Raw genomic sequence first — 18,802 nt, forward strand, 5'->3', positions numbered from 1 at the left:
CATTGAGTGAAAGGCACAGGTGTAGATGCTGAGGAAGAAAGAAGAGAACTTTCCATGCACAGAGAGGTCTGGTTTGCTTGCCTGCATTGATCAACACACCATCAGCTTCAACACGGTATGATTCTTGTTTGGACAAAAAAGAACAAAGTCATGCTGGTCATGTTCATGTTTTTCATCAGACCCCCTACTTGCCCGTGAACAAGCCTTTACTGAGAACTAGAAAGTGCCACATGGGATGGATATAGAGCTGAATCCTAAAGAGCCCAGCATGTAGAAGAGCTGTTAGTCCAAAGACGATGCTGCTTGGGACAATAGAGCATGTCTTAAACAAATGTTCTGAGTCTTACCTGCTGTCAGGTTCATTGTTGGCCTCAAGTGTTGGACGCTAAACAGATGCCCATCTCTTCTCCTGGTGGTATCCTTGGATCCACAGCATTTCCCACAAAGTAGGTATCCCTGGATCCTAAGCTGGCCTGCTGATGAGACAAGCTGTGATAAATTCAAACAAATGTACCAGGGTCACATCCCACTACTGGGATTAGGATTTTCACCTGCATCTTTTGTCTAGGTCCAGAGTTTGTTCTCTTTTGCCAATGTCCTTTCCTGAATTATAGGTTTTGTGGACAACAGTTTCTAAGCAACAGTTACTAGGTCAGAAAATGTCACATTTTTTCTTGCAAATGCACCAGTTATACAAACCTGTGATGAATTCATCACCAGTTGGCTCCTTAGAAACCTTACCCTGGGTGAGGCCATAGGACACATCAGCATCCATTATGGGTATGCATTAGTCCCTTGGAACCTGACAACGACCTTTGAGAAGACCTTTGTACTATTAAAATTAGAGGAAATGTGAGCTGCAAAAGTCCCAGTTAAGTGGCCCTTGCTCTCAGGAGGAAGTATGGACTGTGATACAAGATTCTGAGTCTGTCTTCTTGGGCCTCTGCCTTTTTAAGTTTGAGGGAAAGCAAAATAGAAAGGTGGAATATCTACAGACAACCACTTTTAATTAAGAACAAAGGGACCCACCAGTCCCTAATCAGAACTAAAACGTGTCAGAGGAAACCCCACGGAGTGAAAGGAAAAGAATACCGGCCTTTGTGTTCATGTCTGGGAAGGTTCCCAGAGAGCATCATTGCTCCATCCACCCGAGCTCACTAGTGGGTCAAGTGTTATCCCAAATGCCTTCCAGGCACCACTTGGCACTGGTATCTCTGAAGACAGTGCCTGTGGTTACTTCAGAGGAAAGCAGTCTGATGATAAAAAAACGTGAGGTATTTAGTGGTAATGTTCTTAAAAAACATCTTTTTTAAAAAGTGACCTGGTAAAGAATAGGAAGATGGCAGAGGCGGCTCTGGCCAAGACACCTAACAAGTGCCCATCCATGAGGGCAACACCATACACCAGGAGCCCACATCACTCTGAGACAGGTGTTTGAGCAATGGACACATGTCACCCACTCAGCTTCCAAGAGGCAGGAGAAGGTCCATGCAGGTGACTGCACCTAATATGTTAAATATCACAGACATCAAAACCTCTAGCTATGGGTGTCTTCCCCCCCAACACAGAGAATACAGCTGGGAGCCAGCATCCCAAGAAAAAGAGCTGTTCCCCATGCCCCGCCCTCATGGATAAAATGCAATCCCACCAGAGATGGAAAAAGAGAACATACAATTTTATGGTGCCCAGGTTAACAAGAAAGATGAAAAGGGAACAGATTTTATATGCTGAATATGACTGTCTTAAGGCTTCCCTGGTAGCTCACCTGGTAAACAATTCGCCTGAAAAGCAGGAGACCTGGTTTGATTTCTGGGCCAGAAAGATCCACTGGAGAAGGGATAAGATACACACTCCAGTGTCCTTAGGCTTTCCTGGTGGCTCAGATGGTAAAGAATCTGCCTGCAATGCGGGAGACCTGGGTTCAATCCCTGGGTTAGGAAGATCCCCTGCAGAAGAGAACAGCTACCCACTCCAGTATTCTGGCCAGAGAATTCCATGGACTATTCATGGAGTCACAAAGAGTCAGACATGACTAAGCAACTTTCACTTCACATGACTGTCTTAAAAACCTTTAGACAGGCTCTGAAGAGAGGAGAGTCAGTTATTAGATACCAGAAATGAAGCAAAACGGGAACAAAATGCTATGTTCCCCAAGGTCCCACCACCTGTAAATAGGCACAGTGATATTCTGGGTGGAAGGCAGGAACGGACCCACTCAGGCCACTGAGATCCCAGTGCCCAACTGTGAGAACGGAAAGACTGTCCATAAATGACCACCCCTCCCTGTGAAAAAAGGAGGCTAGAGGAATTCCAGCTGCCAGTCCTGGGATGTGTCAGGCAGGATTGCCATCTGCCCGGGGCCCTGAATGAGAAGAAAAAGGTTTCCCATGAGAAATCAAAACCTCAGGCTGTACCACATGCATGTAAGGATTCCAAATCTGCACTGTTCATATGGTTTGGGGTATCTTAAGCCAAGAAATGAATGTGAAAACTTGTCCTGGACGGGTGAAACCTCTGGGCCCCCCAGCAGAAGAAAAACAAAGTCATTCCGTGGGAATATTTTCACAACTCAGGATACACGTGACTCAGTCCTCCCACACGTGATTCGGGCCCCCAGTCTGCTTATGGCTTGGTCTCCACATGCCATTTCCAATTTCTTGTTAAAACTCTGCTAAGCGTGCAGATTGCAATCTCTGAATTTCCCACAAAAAGGGACCAAGGCTCCTTGAGGAATGGCTGACTCTGCACCTAGGGCAAAAAGTGTATACAAGACACAAGGGGAACAATTGCTCTGATCTGAAAGCAAGGCCACTAATAAAACATGAGGTTACTGCAAAAAGGAAATAAGGAGCCACTGAAAATGGGATCTAATCACCATAGAAGGAACAGTAAGAGCAACACCAAAGATCATAAGGACAGAGCAGCAGATTAAAACACAAGATAATTTAAATCATTGAGTACATAATAGCACTTTCTTCAAAAGTTATTATAGGAATGAGCTCATTATTTTGAAAACTGGCAAGTAAAGAGAAAGCATCAAAGATTCATCCTGGTTTCCCTAAACAAACTCTTTCACTAGGTAGCTAATGAGAGAAAGTGTTCTCTTCATAACAATATTCCAGCTACTAAATGATGAAAAAATGCTGGAACTAGAAATCTAAATTTTGTACTGTTAATGAGATTATGTATTGGGAAAATGAGCATCAGTGGCTTTTGACATTGCAAAGACAGACAAGCAGATATTATATACTGTCTGATGGAAGTACATACCATCCGTGAAATAGTCTTGCCCCCAAACAAATCAAACAAACAATTCAATCTAAATGCAAACTAAGTCTCTGAATTCGACTAATAGTTTGTAAGAAATACCGAAGACAGAGGAACAAGTAAGTTAAATAAAAATATGGGGAGGAAATCAACAAGATCCAAACAGTTGGGAATTCTATAAGGCAAATGACTGAATTTGAGAAAATAAGCCAGAAAGATAAAGAGGGAAGTCACAGATTAAAAGAGAGTTATAAGGCATAGCAATCTTTTCCAATATCTTATCTAAATGTTGTTGTTCAGTTGACAGTCATGTCCAACTCTGTGATCACATGGACTCCAGGCTTCACTGTCCTTCACCATTTCCCGGAGCTTGCTCAAACTCATGCCATCCAACCTCTGTCATCCCCTTCTCCTCCTGCCTTCAATCTTTCCCAGCATCAGGATCTTTTCTAATGAGTTGGCTCTTCGCATAAGGTGGCCAAAGTATTGGAGCTTTAGCTTCAGCATCAGTCCTTCCAATGAATATTCAGGATTGATTTCCTTTAGGATGGACTGGTTGGATCTCTTTGCCCTCCAAGGGATTCTCAAGAGTCTTCTCCAACACCACAGTTCAAAAGCGTCAATTCTCCAGCGCTTAGCCTTCTTTATGGTCCAGCTCTCACATCCAAACATGACTACTGGAAAAACCATAGCTTTAACTGTATGGACCTTATCTAAATAGTCATTCAAATAATTAATAAAAAATTTAATTATACAACATGAATAAGTGGGACTGTGAGGTACACAGGACTGATTCAATATTTGAAAATCAATTAATATAATCTTCCACATCAACAGACAAAAGAAGAAAAATTATACCATCATATCAATTGATGTAGAAAAAGCATTTTAAAAAATACACCTATGATTAAAAAAAAAACAAATGGCTAGTAGGAATAGAGTAGAACTTCTTCACCTTGAGAAGAACATATACCCGCCCCTACACACACACACACAAAACAGAAAGCTGCTATAGCTAATATCATAATTAATAGTAAGAAAGTAGATGCTTTCCCCCTAAGATGTGAGATAAGGCAAAGATGTCTCCTCTTACCACTTCTACTCGGTGTTGTATTAGAAGTACTAACTAGTGCAATAGGAAAAGAAAGGAAATAAAAGAATTAATTAGGGAAGGAGAAATAACACTGATTTTACTCACAGATAACATAACTGACTACAACAAAACACATCTTGGAATTAATAATCCAGCATAGAAAGATTGCAGTATACAGGTTAATATAAAAAGTCAATTGCTTTCTTATCCTGGTAATGAGCAATTAAAATGTGAAATTTAAAACACAGTGTCATTTACAATAGCACCAAAAATGAATTTATGTATAAATCTAACCAAAAATACACAGGATGTATATGCAAAAAATGACAAATTATTAGGGGAATAAATCAAAGATTATGATTGGAAAACGCAATATTGTTAAGAAATCGGTTCTTCTCAACTTGTTTAAAGATTCAAGAAATTTCAATAAAATATCAGCAAACTGTATTTTCTGAGTTTAAAGTTTATATGGAATAGTCAAAAATCTAAAATATCCAAAACAGTATTAAAAAAAAGAGGAGAAAGAAGCAGAAAAGGAGGAGCAGAAGAACAAAGGTAAGAACTGATACTATTTCACTTAAACACTTACTATAGAGCTACAGTAACCAAGGCAAATGGCAGTGATGAAAGATTAGACAAAAACTATGGAACAGAATAGAGCCTAGAATTACCTGACATGAATATAGTCAATTCATCTTCAGTAAATCGTTGTTGGTTTATTGTTTAGTCACTAAGTCATGTCTGACTGTTTTACCACCCCATGGACTATAGACCCCCAGGCTCCTCTGTCCATGGGATTCTCCAGGCAAGAATACTGGATTGGTTTGCATTCCCTTCTCCAGAGGATCTTCCCAACCCAGGGATCGAACCCAGGTCTCCTACACTGCACGTGGATTCAATAGCAATGAGGTATGAAAACACACCTATTAAAATAGCAAAAATCCAAAAACAGAGTGTGCCAAATGCTGGTGAGGCTGTGGAACAACAGAAACTTTCATCCGTTGCTGGTGGGAATGCAAATGGCACAGCCACTGTGGGAGACAGTTTAGCAGTTTCTTACACAGTTCAGCATAGTTACATGAGACTGCTTGGGCTGCCGTAAGAGAATACCACACACCAAGTAGCTCAGACACAACAGATATCAAGACAAAAGAGTAATAGAGAAAATCAATACTTATTGATAAAAAGAATAATTTGCCAAGAATTTATAATACTATTATCTTTGGGAAGAACTAACAGCATAACATCAAAAGAATTAAAACAAAAACTAACATAATTTCCCAGAGAAAGTGAAAAATATGCAATCATACTAAGAGATTGTATTACTCTCCCAGAAAATGCAAAAAGAAAAATTTAGGATTTTGCTTTGAATCCTGTTGAGTATACCTATCTAGAAATCATATGCAAAACCCTGCACCCAACAAATGGAAATTGCAAATGTGCATTTCCAGTATGCCTGAAATGTTTTCTAAAAGAGACCACCCACTGGGCCACAAAAGAAGTCTCAACCCATGCTCCAAAATCAATATTATGTAAACCACATTCTTTATCAGATGGCAAAGTCAGAAATCAATAACAATAAGATAACAGGAAATAGCCTAATATCTAAAATTTTTAAAGCATATTTCAAAAACATGTGTGTATCACCAGGTCATCTTGCCTTTCACTATGTCACTCCACGGCTGCTGACTTCCGGTTCTAAGGTGCTCTCTCTGTTCTCAGTGGGATGAATGAGAAACTTCTACAACTCACTCATGATGCTGGGATCAAGGGTACAGTGGGCAGGAGAGGGGGGGTGGAATGTGGTGCAACTGACGCATCTAAAAATGCAACACTGACATTTCCCCTGTAGAAGGAAACTTTCCCAGCTTTATGCCAGGCCCTCACTGAGTGGTATCCTCCAAGAGACCCAAAAGGAATTGGATTCCATCCTTCTGGGAGTCTCTCACCTGCATCATTTTTGTCTGGAGAGAACAGAGCCAGAAAACACACAGCTGATCAACTGCCTTCCCTTTTCCCTCAGAAATCAGGTCTATCTGGAGTCAAGTCTGTCTGATTCTTCTTTCTGGCATCTGGAAACTTGTCTATGCCACACTCTTAAAGAAGTTTCTCTTCTTTCCCAGTGAAAAAGACATGGGTTAAAATTCATGTGTAAAGGCTACAAGAGAAAATGATTACTAGGAATTATTAGTTTTACTAATATTAACTAGTAGATATTTTTAAATCTCATTCATGCTTTCAAAATTTATCCCCATTGTACCTACCCATACTGGAACAGGGGGAAAAGTCCACACATGATGGAGGAAGGAAAGAGAGGAGGGAAAGCTGAGCTACTTTGCTCATGCTTTTTAGTGAGATTTCAATAAATAGTCTTGCTGTTCTTACTGATGTTTCTAACAATGAAATTCAAATTTTGGACATTTTGGCATTATTTAAAGAAAACCAAAATAAGAAAAAAAGTATCTAAATTACCAAAGTAAACAAAAAGTAAAAGACTACAGAACAACAGAGAAAAAGCAAGAGAGATATTTTTAAATAAACTGGTTAAAAAGACCAAATTGATTTGATATGCTCATAAACGTGATATAACCTTCAGTTCAGTGTAGTTCAGTTCAGTCGCTCAGTCGTGTCTGACTCTTTGAGACCCTATGAATCACCTTATTTGCTTAAAACAGAAAGAAGTTCAGAATAGGTTAATAAATAAAATCCAACTATATGTTACAAAAAGAAACATACAAAGTAATATCAGAGAAAAACTTGTTAACCATTCATATTTATATTACTAAACTAGAAATAATTTTAATGAGATGGCTCAGTTTAATCTAAAATAGAATATTTTACTTAATTTTACTTAATTATTTAAGTAAACATATATTTTGAAGAAGGAAATGGCAACCCACTCCAGTATTCTTGCCTGGAAAATCCTGTAAACAGAGAAGCCTAGCAGGCTCCGTGGGGTCAAGAAGTTGGACACAACAGAGACGAAACAACAACAACAACAAAAATATATTTGACAAATCGACCTAAAAAGAAACAGGAAATCTAGCAAATCAATAACAATAGATGAATTTGCAGAAATAAAGCTACTTTGATCCCAAAATACCTCATCTAGATAGTTTTATGTGGAAAATCTTCAAAATTTTCAAGGAATAGATAACTACTAACACAACTTATTAAAGAATACAGCAAAGGAAGAAATCATCCAAATTCGTTTTTTTTCAAGGTCAGCAAGACATTAATAACTTAACTGAAATAGAAACAGATATGAAACAGAAATAGACCAGCCTTACATGAGAAAACAATGTCAACATCTTCATAAAGAATTAGCAAATATAACTTTAGTAGTGTTTTAGAAGGAGAACACACTCTACCCAAGTTGAGTTCATTCCAGTAATGCAAAATCGTGCAGTGTTAAGAAATCCATTGATGTAATTCACTGTATCGGTCAGGGTTCAGTTACAAAAACCAGAATCCTCTCTAGCTGGATTGGAACAGAAAGAGATTAACTGTGGGCTGTTGAGTGGCTCACAGAAGTCCAGGCAGGGCCAGAGAAACAGACACCAGGATGGACTTTTGAGAACAGCTCCCAAAGCAGCCAGGAAGGGGCTGTTTCTCCCTTTTCAATAAGAAACCCACTGGCTCTCCAGCATCACTCTGACACTGCCAGTATGGAGAACGCCACAACCAAGAAACTGCCTCCATCAGAAAGCCACCAGAATCAGGAAAGTCTGACTGGAAAGATGACTGCCAGCTCCAGGGTCAACTACCCTGCTATGACCCATCGAATGGGTACCCTGTATCCTGCTGGTCAGGCTTCACAACCCCAGAAACTGGACTTTGCTCTGCCCTGCTCATCCCTTCGCCAGCAAGTCAACGTCTCCACTGCCATGATTGTTGTCAGAAACAATAGTTGTGGCCAAAGTACAGCCCTCTTGGCCCTCCGCCTTGCAAATCTCAGGCCAAGTCACCTGACTTTTAAACCTAAATGGAATACAGAAGCCTGACTTGAAAGGGGTCTCAGAATCATGCATTTGAACTTACCTGTCACTGCAATGCAGGAAGGCTGTCTAGGTGGGGAGAGTGGAGCCATCATATCCTCTGAGCCCTCCTGCAGCATCTCAACATCCTTCCATGCCATTCTCACAGTAATCACGCCCCAAACGACAGCCCCAATACGCTCCTCCTTCAAAATGCAACCCTCCCCATCTCAAGGGAACATACCCACCTCTTATAGAAGTGAAGACCTGGGTCTCATCTGTCACTGGATCTACAGCTGAGAGCTGTTTTCTCCTCACCTAGCTCCATAAAAACCCCTGCTCAGTATCCTGGAATAATCTAAGAACTAAACTGTACTGTTAACATCGGTCAGTTCAGTTCAGTTCAGTTCAGTCGTGTCTGACTCTTTGTGACCCCATGAATCACAGCACGCCAGGCCTCCCTGTCCAACACCAACTCCCGGAGTTCACTCAAACTCATGTCCATAGAGTCGGTGATGCTATCCAGCCATCTCATCCTCTGTCATCCCCTTCTCCTCCCGCCCCCAATCCTTCCCAGCATCAGAGTCTTTTCCAGTGAGTCAACTCGTCGCATGAGGTGGCCAAAGTATTGGAGTTTCAGCTTCAGCATCAGTCCTTCCAATGAACACCCAGGATTGATCTCCTGTGGAATGGACTGGTTGGATCTCCTTGCAGTCCAAGGGACTCTCAAGAGTCTTCTCCAACACCACAGTTCAAAAGCATCAATTCTTCGGCCATCAGCTTTCTTCACAGTCCAACTCTCACATCCACACATGACCACGGGAAAAACCATAGCCTTGACTAGATGGACCTTGGTTGGCAAAGTAATGTCTCTGCTTTTTAATATACTATCTAGGTTGGTCATAACTTTCCTTCCAAGGAGCAAGTGTCTTTTAATTTCATGGCTGCAATCAGCATCTGCAGTGATTTTGGAGCCCAAAAAAATAAAGTCTGACACTGTTTCCACTGTGTTTCCATCTATATCCCATGAAGTGATGGGACCAGATGTCATGATCTTTGTTTTCTGAATGTTGAGCTTCAAGCCAACCTTTTCACTCTCCTCTTTCACTTTCATCAAGAGGCTTTTGAGTTCCTCTTCACTTTCTGCCATAAGGGTGGTGTCATCTGCATATCTGAGGTTATTGATATTTCTCCCAGCAATCTTGATTCCAGCTTGTGCTTCTTCCAGCCCAGCGTTCCTCATGATGTACTCTGCATAGAAGTTAAATAAGCAAGGTGACAATATACAGCCTTGACGTACTTTTCCTATTTGGAACCAGTCTGCTGTTCCATGTACAGTTCTGACTGTTGCTTCCTGACCTGCATACAGGTTTCTCAAGAGGCAGGTCAGGTGGTCTGGTATTCCCATCTCTTTCAGAATTTTCCACAGTTTATTGTGATCCACACAGTCAAAGGCTTTGTTATAGTCAATAAAACAGAAATAGATGTTTTTCTGGAACTCTCTTGCTTTCTCCATGATCCAGCGGATGTTGGCAATTTGTTGTTTTTTTTTTTAGGTAATTAATTTATTTTTTATTGGAGGCAAATTATTTTACAATATTATATTGGTTGGTTTTGCCATATATTGATATGAATTTGCCCCGGGTTTACATAAGTTCCCCCTGATCTCTGGTTCCTCTGCTTTTTTTAAAACCTGCTTGAACATCTGGAATTTCACAGTTCACATATTGCTGAAGCCAGGCTTGGAGAATTTTGAGCATGACTTTACTAGCGTGTGAGATGAGTGCAATTGTGCGGTAGTTTGAGCATTCTTTGGCATTGCCTTTCTTTGGGATTGGAATGAAGACTGACCTTTTCCAGTCCTGTGGCCACTGCTGAGTTTTCCAAATTTGCTCGCATATTGAATGCAGTTAACATCAATAGCACACCCTAAATAAAAGAGTACTGGGAAAATAGCAGAGGAAAATTGGTTAACATGCTTAAATATAAACCATCCAAATAGTCCTTGTTTCACCAACTGGTCATGAGGCCAAAGTTGACATGAGATGAGTAGATAGAAGACTGATAGGCAGCAATAGATAAATGATAGATCAGTTTGTTATTACTAGTTATATGCATCTAACCAGTCAAGCCCGTGTGAATGCTCAGTCATGTCTGACTCTTAGGGACCCAATGGACTGTAGCCAGGCAGGCTCCTCTGTCAATGGGATTTTTCAGGCAAGAATACTGGAGTGAACTGTCATTTCCTCCCTCAGGGGATCTTTCCAACTCAGGGATTGAACCCTTGTCTCCTGTATTGCTGGAAGACTCTTTACCCACTGAGCCAACTTGTTGTAAATCATGCACTTTAATTGGACATATTTATAATTCTTGCATTTTAACTGAACAGTTCAGTATATTCACAGACTTGTGTAAACATAAACACGATTGCTTTTAGAACATTTCATTATCCCAAAAAGAAATCCCACATCCATCAGCAGTCATTGCCCATATGCCCTAAACTCTCCCATCCCAGCCCTAGACAACCATTATTCTATTTTCTGACTCTTTAGCGTCACCTATCCTGGATATTTCATATAAACTGAATTATCTATGTGGGCTTTATGGACTAATTTCTTTCACTTACCATATTTTCAGGGCTCATCCATGCTATAGTGTGTATTAGAGTTGGTGATGGACAGGGAGGCCTGGCGTGCTGTGATTCATGGGGTCGCAGAGAGTCAGACACGACTGAGCGACTGAACTGAACTGACTGAACTGAATGTTCATTTCTGAATAATACTTCATTGTATGTGTATACCGCATTTTACTTATCCATTCATTGGTTCCCATTTTTGTCTATTCTGAATAATTCCGCTACCAACATGGGTATGTCCATTTTTGTGTGGACATGTGCTTCTTTATTCTTGCTTGTAGCCTCAGAAGTGAAATTGACTAGTCACATATTAACCTATGTTCAACCCTTTGAAGAACTCTCCGGCTGTTTTCCAATTCCACTAGCAGGGAATGAGGATTCCATTTCTCTTCTATTTGGTGTGTGTCCTCACCAATATTTGTTATTGTTTGTCTTTATGACGACAGTCATCCTCCTGGGTGTGAAGTGATAGCTCATTGTAATTTTGATTTGTTTTTCCTGTTAGATAATGAAGTTGAGCAGCCTTTCATGTGTTTATTGGCCATTTTTATATCTCCCCTGGAGAAACATTTTGTCAGGTCCTTTGCTGTTTTTTAAATTTGATTGCTTAATGTCTTTATAAGAAGAAAGGAGAGCACATATACAGTAATGGAGTTATTAACCTTCCAGTTCTCCTCTCAGATTTCTGCATTTGTTCCTGTGGATCTGAGTTACCATCTGGTGGCATTTTCTTGCTTCAATACAACTTTGTGCTCTTATTGTCAAATATATTACATTTCTGCTGAAGACAAGTAGACAGACATCCTTCCAGGGAAGACTGGTTAAATAAGTCCCAATCCACACTATGGAATACACTGTGGTCTTTTAAAAAAATCAGGTGAATCAACATGTGCTGACATGGAATCGTGTCCAGAATATAATGTGATGTAAAACACACATACACTGAAAGCAAAACATTACCCACTTATGGCTTCCATCTGTGCCAAAGTGCATAACACATACAAATTGAGGCGTCCCCCAAGTGCTGTGTACTAAACAGTGACTTACTCTGGCAATGGCATATGTGAGCTTAAGGAGGGACAAAGATGCTCATGTATCCTTCATGGGAATCACGGCTGCTTCTGGGGTTATAAGGAGCATGAAATTTATTTTATCTCTTAAAACCTGATAGTGACTAAGACGGCCATGTCTTGAAAGGCTGGCATTCTCTGTGATGAGAAAAGGACCACACTGCCAGACTGTACTGAGCTCATGAGGGGCCATTCAGAGTCTCAGCAGGAAGAAAGTCTTCAGGTTTATTGTCCTGATGAGAAATGACCAGTCTCTTAGGGAGCCCTGGGGCTTCCCATCCCAGAACTTGGGCTATTTCAGTCATAAGGACTAAAGGTCAGTAAGAAAAGAGAACCAAAGTTATTTTACCCACAGGGAAAGGCTCAAGGGTAGGGGATGACCCTGAACAGCCCTCTCCCTGCCCCTGTAACTGCCCAGAGGACAAGTCTTGCTTCCGACAGAGTGCCACGCCCTTCTGCAGGTCCCCCAACCTAGGTCCCTGAATCCATCTGCTCTCCTCCTATACCATCCTATATACTTTAGGTAAAGCTGCCCTTGGGAGAAACAACCAGCTCATTCATTAGGGCCATTCACAACCTGTGAGAATGAGAGGCCCAGCTCTTCCAGGAAATTTTGCTGCTGTTGTTGTTCAGTCGCTGAGTCGTGTCTAACTCTTTGCAGCTTCATGGACTGCAGCACACCAGGCTTCCCTGTCCTTCACGATCTCCTAGAGCTTGCTCAAACTCATGTCCGTTGAGTCAGTGATGCCATCCAACCATCTCATCCTCTGTCGCCTCCTTCTCCTCCCGTCCTCAATCTTTCCCAGCATCAGGATCTTTTCCAAACATTGGCTGTTAGCATCAGGTGGCCAAAGTATTTGAGCTTCAGCTTCAGTCCTTCTAAAGAATGCTGCTGCTGCTAAGTCACTTCAGTCGTGTCCAACTCCGCGTAACCCCATAGACGGAAGCCCACCAGGCTCCCCCGTCCCTGGGATTCTCCAGGCAAGAACACTGGAGTGGGTTGCCATTTCCTTCTCCAATGTGTGAAAGTGAAAAGTGAAAGTGAAGTCGTTCAGTCATGTCTGACCCTTAGCGAACCCACGGACTGCAGCCCACCAGGCTCCTCCACCCATGGGATTTTCTAGGCAAGAGTACTGGAGTGGCTTGCCATTGCCTTCTCCGTTCTAAAGAATACTCAATGTTAATTTCCTTTAGGATGGACTGGTTTGATCTCTTTGCTGTCCAAGGGACTCTCAAGAGTCTTTTCTAGTACCACAATTCAAAAGCATTGATTCTTCTGCTTTATTTATTGGTGCAACTCTCACATTCATACATGACTACCGGAAAAGCCATAGCTTGGACTATCCAGACCTTAGTTGGCAAAGTGATGTCTCTGCTTTTTAATACACTGTCTAGGTTGTCGTAGCTTCTCTTCTAAGGAGCAAGCATCTTTTCATTTCATGGCTGCAGTCACTGTCCACAGTAATATTGCAGGCCAAAAAACAAAAAACTTATATTTTTTATGAGAGTCGGACACGACTGAGCGACTGAACTGAACTGAACTGACTGAAGAAATATATTTTACTTTAAATAAAACTCAACTCAGAAACTACACCAAGATGGTAAAATGAGAATTGTGAGACCACACACACATGCACCCTTAGACAACATGTAGACGGTCCTCCAGTTGGACATGGTTACTGTGAAGACTCTCCCCAAACTGAAATGCAGACTCAATACAAGAGACTCCGGAATTCTCTATCATGAAACCCGATTTCTTCTTGTAAGTCAAATCCAGTTTTACCATTGTCTGCATTCAGCCCACACCAGCGCAGCCTACCCTGACCTCAACACAAGCTCCCATGTCAGCTCCAGCTCACCATCACCCTGTGACCCTGAGGTCACCCTCTGTACTCTTCCTTGTGGGAAGCCCTGGGGTACTCCTGAAGCTGTCCCTCCTACTCCTGTTTCCACAGATGCCAAAGTCTGTCTTTTATTTTCCTGAAAGTTCACTCCAACAACACTCCTTCAGTATTCCCACTGCTTCACCAAGACCACATCTGCCAGACTGAACGATTCTCCCCACCAGAGATATCCCTGGCACACCTGCCCTGTCTGCCAACAGCCTGAATCACTAACTTCTAAGCACTCTGCTGTATCATTTAAGTAAGGCACAAAGTGTGGTCCCAGTGTCCCTCCAAGAGCCCTGTCTTCCCAACAACCATGACACATGCCCAGTCCTCCAGAAACGATGGTGCCTCTATAGCCCAATCAGCCCATAGCATGCTTTCACCCAAATTCTTGCTTAGTGTAGGAATTTCCTCCTATCACTTTTGGGTCCTTTTTCCTCTTCACTACCCTCCTTATACAAACTTTCCTTGACCTTCAAGGGCTAGCTTGTATGTCAGCCTATGCGTGCATGCCTGCTAAGTTGTTCCAGTCTTGTCCAACTCTCTGCAACCCCATAGACCATAGTCTGCCAGACTCCTCTGCCCATGGGATTTTCCAGGCAAGAATACTGGTGTGGGTTGCCATTCCCTTTTCCAGGGCCAAGGATCAAACCTGGGTCTCCTGCATTGCATGAAGATTATTTACCATCTGAGTCACCATAGGTCTTTCCATTTCTGGAATCCTGATCCAGTTTCCTAACGTACCACATGCTTTGAAGTCAACCTCCCTTTAATGACAACACACATCGTGCCTTTGACATAAGATTTTCTTACGTGTCATGATGGCCAAGGCCACTGAGGAGCGGCCCCTGGGAGAGGTTTTCATTTGCAAAGGAAAATACAAACTGTGAAAATTAAGGATCACAATGAATGATATTCAGTAAATACAAGGCATATCATTTCAAAATCATTATCATACCTCACCTTCTTTCTCAAGAATTATTTATCTAAATGTATAGATCATAGCGTAGAGCCAGACCTTAGCAAGTATCTGATGTCAGTATTTTCCAAACTTGCCAGAAGAATCCACTGGTGTGCTTGATTTAAAGATACAAATTCCTGCCTCCTCTCATCTCTAATCCAGGGAAGGGGCCTAGAAATGTGAATCTGTATGAGATTTTTAAACACTTTTTAATTTGTATTGGAATATCTTTTTTTTTTCTTTTTTTTTTATTGGAGGCTAATTACTTTACAATATTATATTGGTTGGTTTTGCCATACATTGACATGAATCTGCCCCGGGTATACATGTGTTCCCCTTCTTGAACCCCCCTCCCACCTCCTTCCTCCCCATATCCTCCCTCTGAGTCATCCCCATGCACCAGCCCCAAGCACCCTGTATCATGCGTCGAACCTGGACTGGTGATTCATTTCATATGATAATATACATGTTTCAATGCCGTTCTCCCAAATCATCCCACCCTCACCCTTTTGCTTTACAATGTTGCGTTAGTTTCTACTGTAACTCCTGTTTCTACTGTAACTCCTGTTTCTACTGTTCTACTGTAGTCGTGTTCAACCCTTCGAGACCTGCTCAACTATAGCCCACCAGACTCTTGTGACCATGGAATTCTCCAAACAAGAGTACTAGAGTGAGTTGCCATCCCCTTCTCCAGGGGATCTTCCCAACCCAGAGATCGAACCCGGGTCTCCTACATTTCAGGCAGATTCTTAACCATTTGAGCTACCAGGGAAGACCATATATACATATATCCCCTTTTTTTGGATTTCCTTTCCAATTAGGTCACCACAGAACAATGAAGACAGTTCCCTGTATTATCCCTGTAAGTTCTCAATAGTTAACTATTTTATACATAATAATGTGTATAATCCCATTCTCCCAATTCATCCCATTCCCCCTTCCCCCTTGGTATCTGTGTGTTTATTCTCCGTGTATGAAATTTTTTTTAAGGGAAACGTTTCTTATTATCCTGTTTTACAGATGAGGAAATTAACTGAAGGTCAGAGTGGTTCAGTGAAGCACCCAAGGAGCAACCTTGGAAATGGTGAGTTAGGGATCCAAACTGTAGTCTCTGAACTTGCAAGTCTAGCTCTTTTCAGTAATCCAGTGTTTGCATCTGCAATTCCCCAGGGACCGAGCAAGAACTACTACCCAGCGGGCTGCCATCTGCCCTTTACCCCACTCATTTTTGTTTTTTTTTTCCTCTTGCCTGTGTGATGTAAAGTAAGGTCACTAGCATTTATTAGAGGTCTTTAATAGGAGGAACGCAGGCTTGATGAGTTACAGGTGCTGCCTGCCCTCATGCTAGCCACAGATCTTTGAAGCAGAGTCTACCTCCAAATCGTGAATGAGAAGATAAGAAAATTCACATACATATTCCTACTCAAAATATGAGCCTACAATCTGCTCCTGGCAGGGTGTAACACTGGCAACTCAAAGACAGCCCCGCTGGCCTTCAAGCTGATGAGCTTATAGGTGAGAATCAATGCATTTACCAGGGAAAATGAATATAGATTGTGATCAGTCCTATCAAAGAAATAAAGAATGTAATGACAGGGAGAGAACCAGGCCTACTCAGAAAAGGGGTTGGTGTGTGAGGGGCAGGGGTGTTCTGGACTTAGAAGATCCCAGCCCCACCCCTAAGGTGCCCACGCAGCAGGTGGGTGGGTCTGAAACATTGTATTTCTAACCAGTTTCCGGGGACCCACTTTGAGAACCAATTTAAACCACACTGCATCAAAAGCTCCTCTCCGGTCTCCTCTCCAGTTTAGGATTTCCTTCTTAAATGTCAGAACACGAAAAGCAGTGAATGTGGACTGGAGATAAGTCACCCTATTTCAACAGAAGCTGCTGGCCTGAGCCATGTCTCCCAGTGGTTGGGCAGTGGCTTCAGTGAAGTGAGGACCATCCCGAGGGCAGCAGCTTCCTCGAGCAATTGTTTCCTCTGCTAACATTGCGACTGCCCCAGCTTTCCAGGAATTGACCTTTTCTGCTCACATAAAAAATAGCCATTTCTCATAAACTATTTAGTGAGACTCATCTCACAGCTGGAACCATCAGCCTCACAAAACGGGAGCTTTGCTAGTGGCTGGAGGAAGCGGCTGGAAGGGCACAACGAAGGCCAAAGTCATGTCTCCCTCTTATGATATTTAAGGCAAGGAGGCATTTTTAGCTCTGGGTCAATGAGAATGGACTAAATGCCTGAGGGAGGACAGGAAGGTGCTCTGAGCATGGGGGTGGCCCCCTGCTCTGATCACCAGCAGCAAAGCCACAAGTCTGAGCCTGGAAATGCCTGGAGCTTTCCATCCTGATATGGCTGCAGATGGAGCCGGCCCTCAGCTCTCCTTTGCATTTGCGCTGCTGGTTCTAGCGCTGACTTTCCTCTGTTGGCAGTGATTTCATCAGAAGTGAGATGCAGATGTGGACAGAACAGATTGTGGACCAGCGAGGGAAGGAGGGGGTGGGGGGGATTGAGAGAGTAGCATTTGCATACATACACTATCTTGTGTAAAATAGCTAGTGGGAAACTGCTGTGTAACAGAGGAAGCCCAGCCAAGTGCTCTGTGACAACCTAGAGGGGTGGGGAGGATGGGAGGGAGGCCAAGAGGGAGGGAAAGATATATATATAGTTATGACTGATTCTCGTTGTATGGAAGAGACCAACATCCTGTAAAGCAATTATCCTCCAATTAAAAAATAAATTAAAAAGAATAAAGAGAAGTCTCCCATCTCTCATTCTGTCATCTGCAGTGTCATAAACATGCTTTCGTAGAAGGGCGTGTTACAAGTTCCTAGACTTACATCACCACATGCCAGCAAATTTCAAATTGCTTTCAGAAAGGCAGCATCAATACATAAATAGTATAGTTGGGCTGTATATGTGTGGATGTGCATGCTTATGTGCATGTCTGTGTGTGTGTGTGTGTGTGTGTGTGTGTGTGTGTGTGTGTGTGTGTGTGTGTCTGTGTTATAACCTCTCATACAGCGCCTCCTTAAAGGATTTTCAAATACTCTTTCTAAACGTGAATGCTACTGGAACTGCCAACCCCACAACCCCAACGTTCAGGTTTAAATATACTTTATTTATTTATTTTGCTTCCTTTGCTTTCAGACGGATCTTGTGTCAAACTCATGTGATAGATTAGCACTTCTTTAAAATAAAATTTCTTATTCCCTTCCCACACTTCCCACACTCAGGAAATAATGTAGCTAACACCATCTGAGACTCAAATTGTGCAGGAGTAAAAGGACCCTCAGCTTTCTATTCAAAATATATCTAAACTCCTCTATCATGCTATCATATTTGAGGCTTCTCCCAAGAAATCCAGATTAACTTTAGGTCATCATTTAGCAAAAATGACTTTGCTAGGATTTATAAGTTTTTGTAAGCCCTTAGACATGCAGAGTTATCTGCTGAATATTGCTTCTGCCATGACTGGGCCTGCAGTGGCCTCCCACATAAGGTTAAGCCTGGTTATGGGGTGACCAGGCCTGGCCACTGTCCCATCCTAACACCTGAGCATAGACGGCAGCTTTGCATCTTTGTCCCAGATCCCAGCAGGGAGCAGGCATGAGGGCCATGAATTTAGTGATGAAGAATACTGAGTGGATTAGCCAGGGATCTTCAGAGAAATGGAACCTGTAGGGTATAGACACACATGCAGAAGAGTTTTATTATGAGGAATTGGCTCCTATCATCATAGAGGTTGACAAGATCCAAGTTCTGCAGACAGCTAGCTAGAAACCCAGGAGAGCTGATGCTATAGTTTTGGTTTGAATCCCAGGAAACGTGATGGTGGAAGTTCCAGTCTGAAGGCTGGAAGACTTGAGACTGAAGAAGAGTCAATATTTCAGCCTGAGCCCAAAGGCA

Source organism: Moschus berezovskii, chromosome 7 (assembly GCF_049115385.1).
Source record: "Moschus berezovskii isolate FMDL1 chromosome 7, NW_MosBer_1.0, whole genome shotgun sequence".
NCBI classification, from domain to species: Eukaryota; Metazoa; Chordata; class Mammalia; order Artiodactyla; family Moschidae; genus Moschus; species Moschus berezovskii.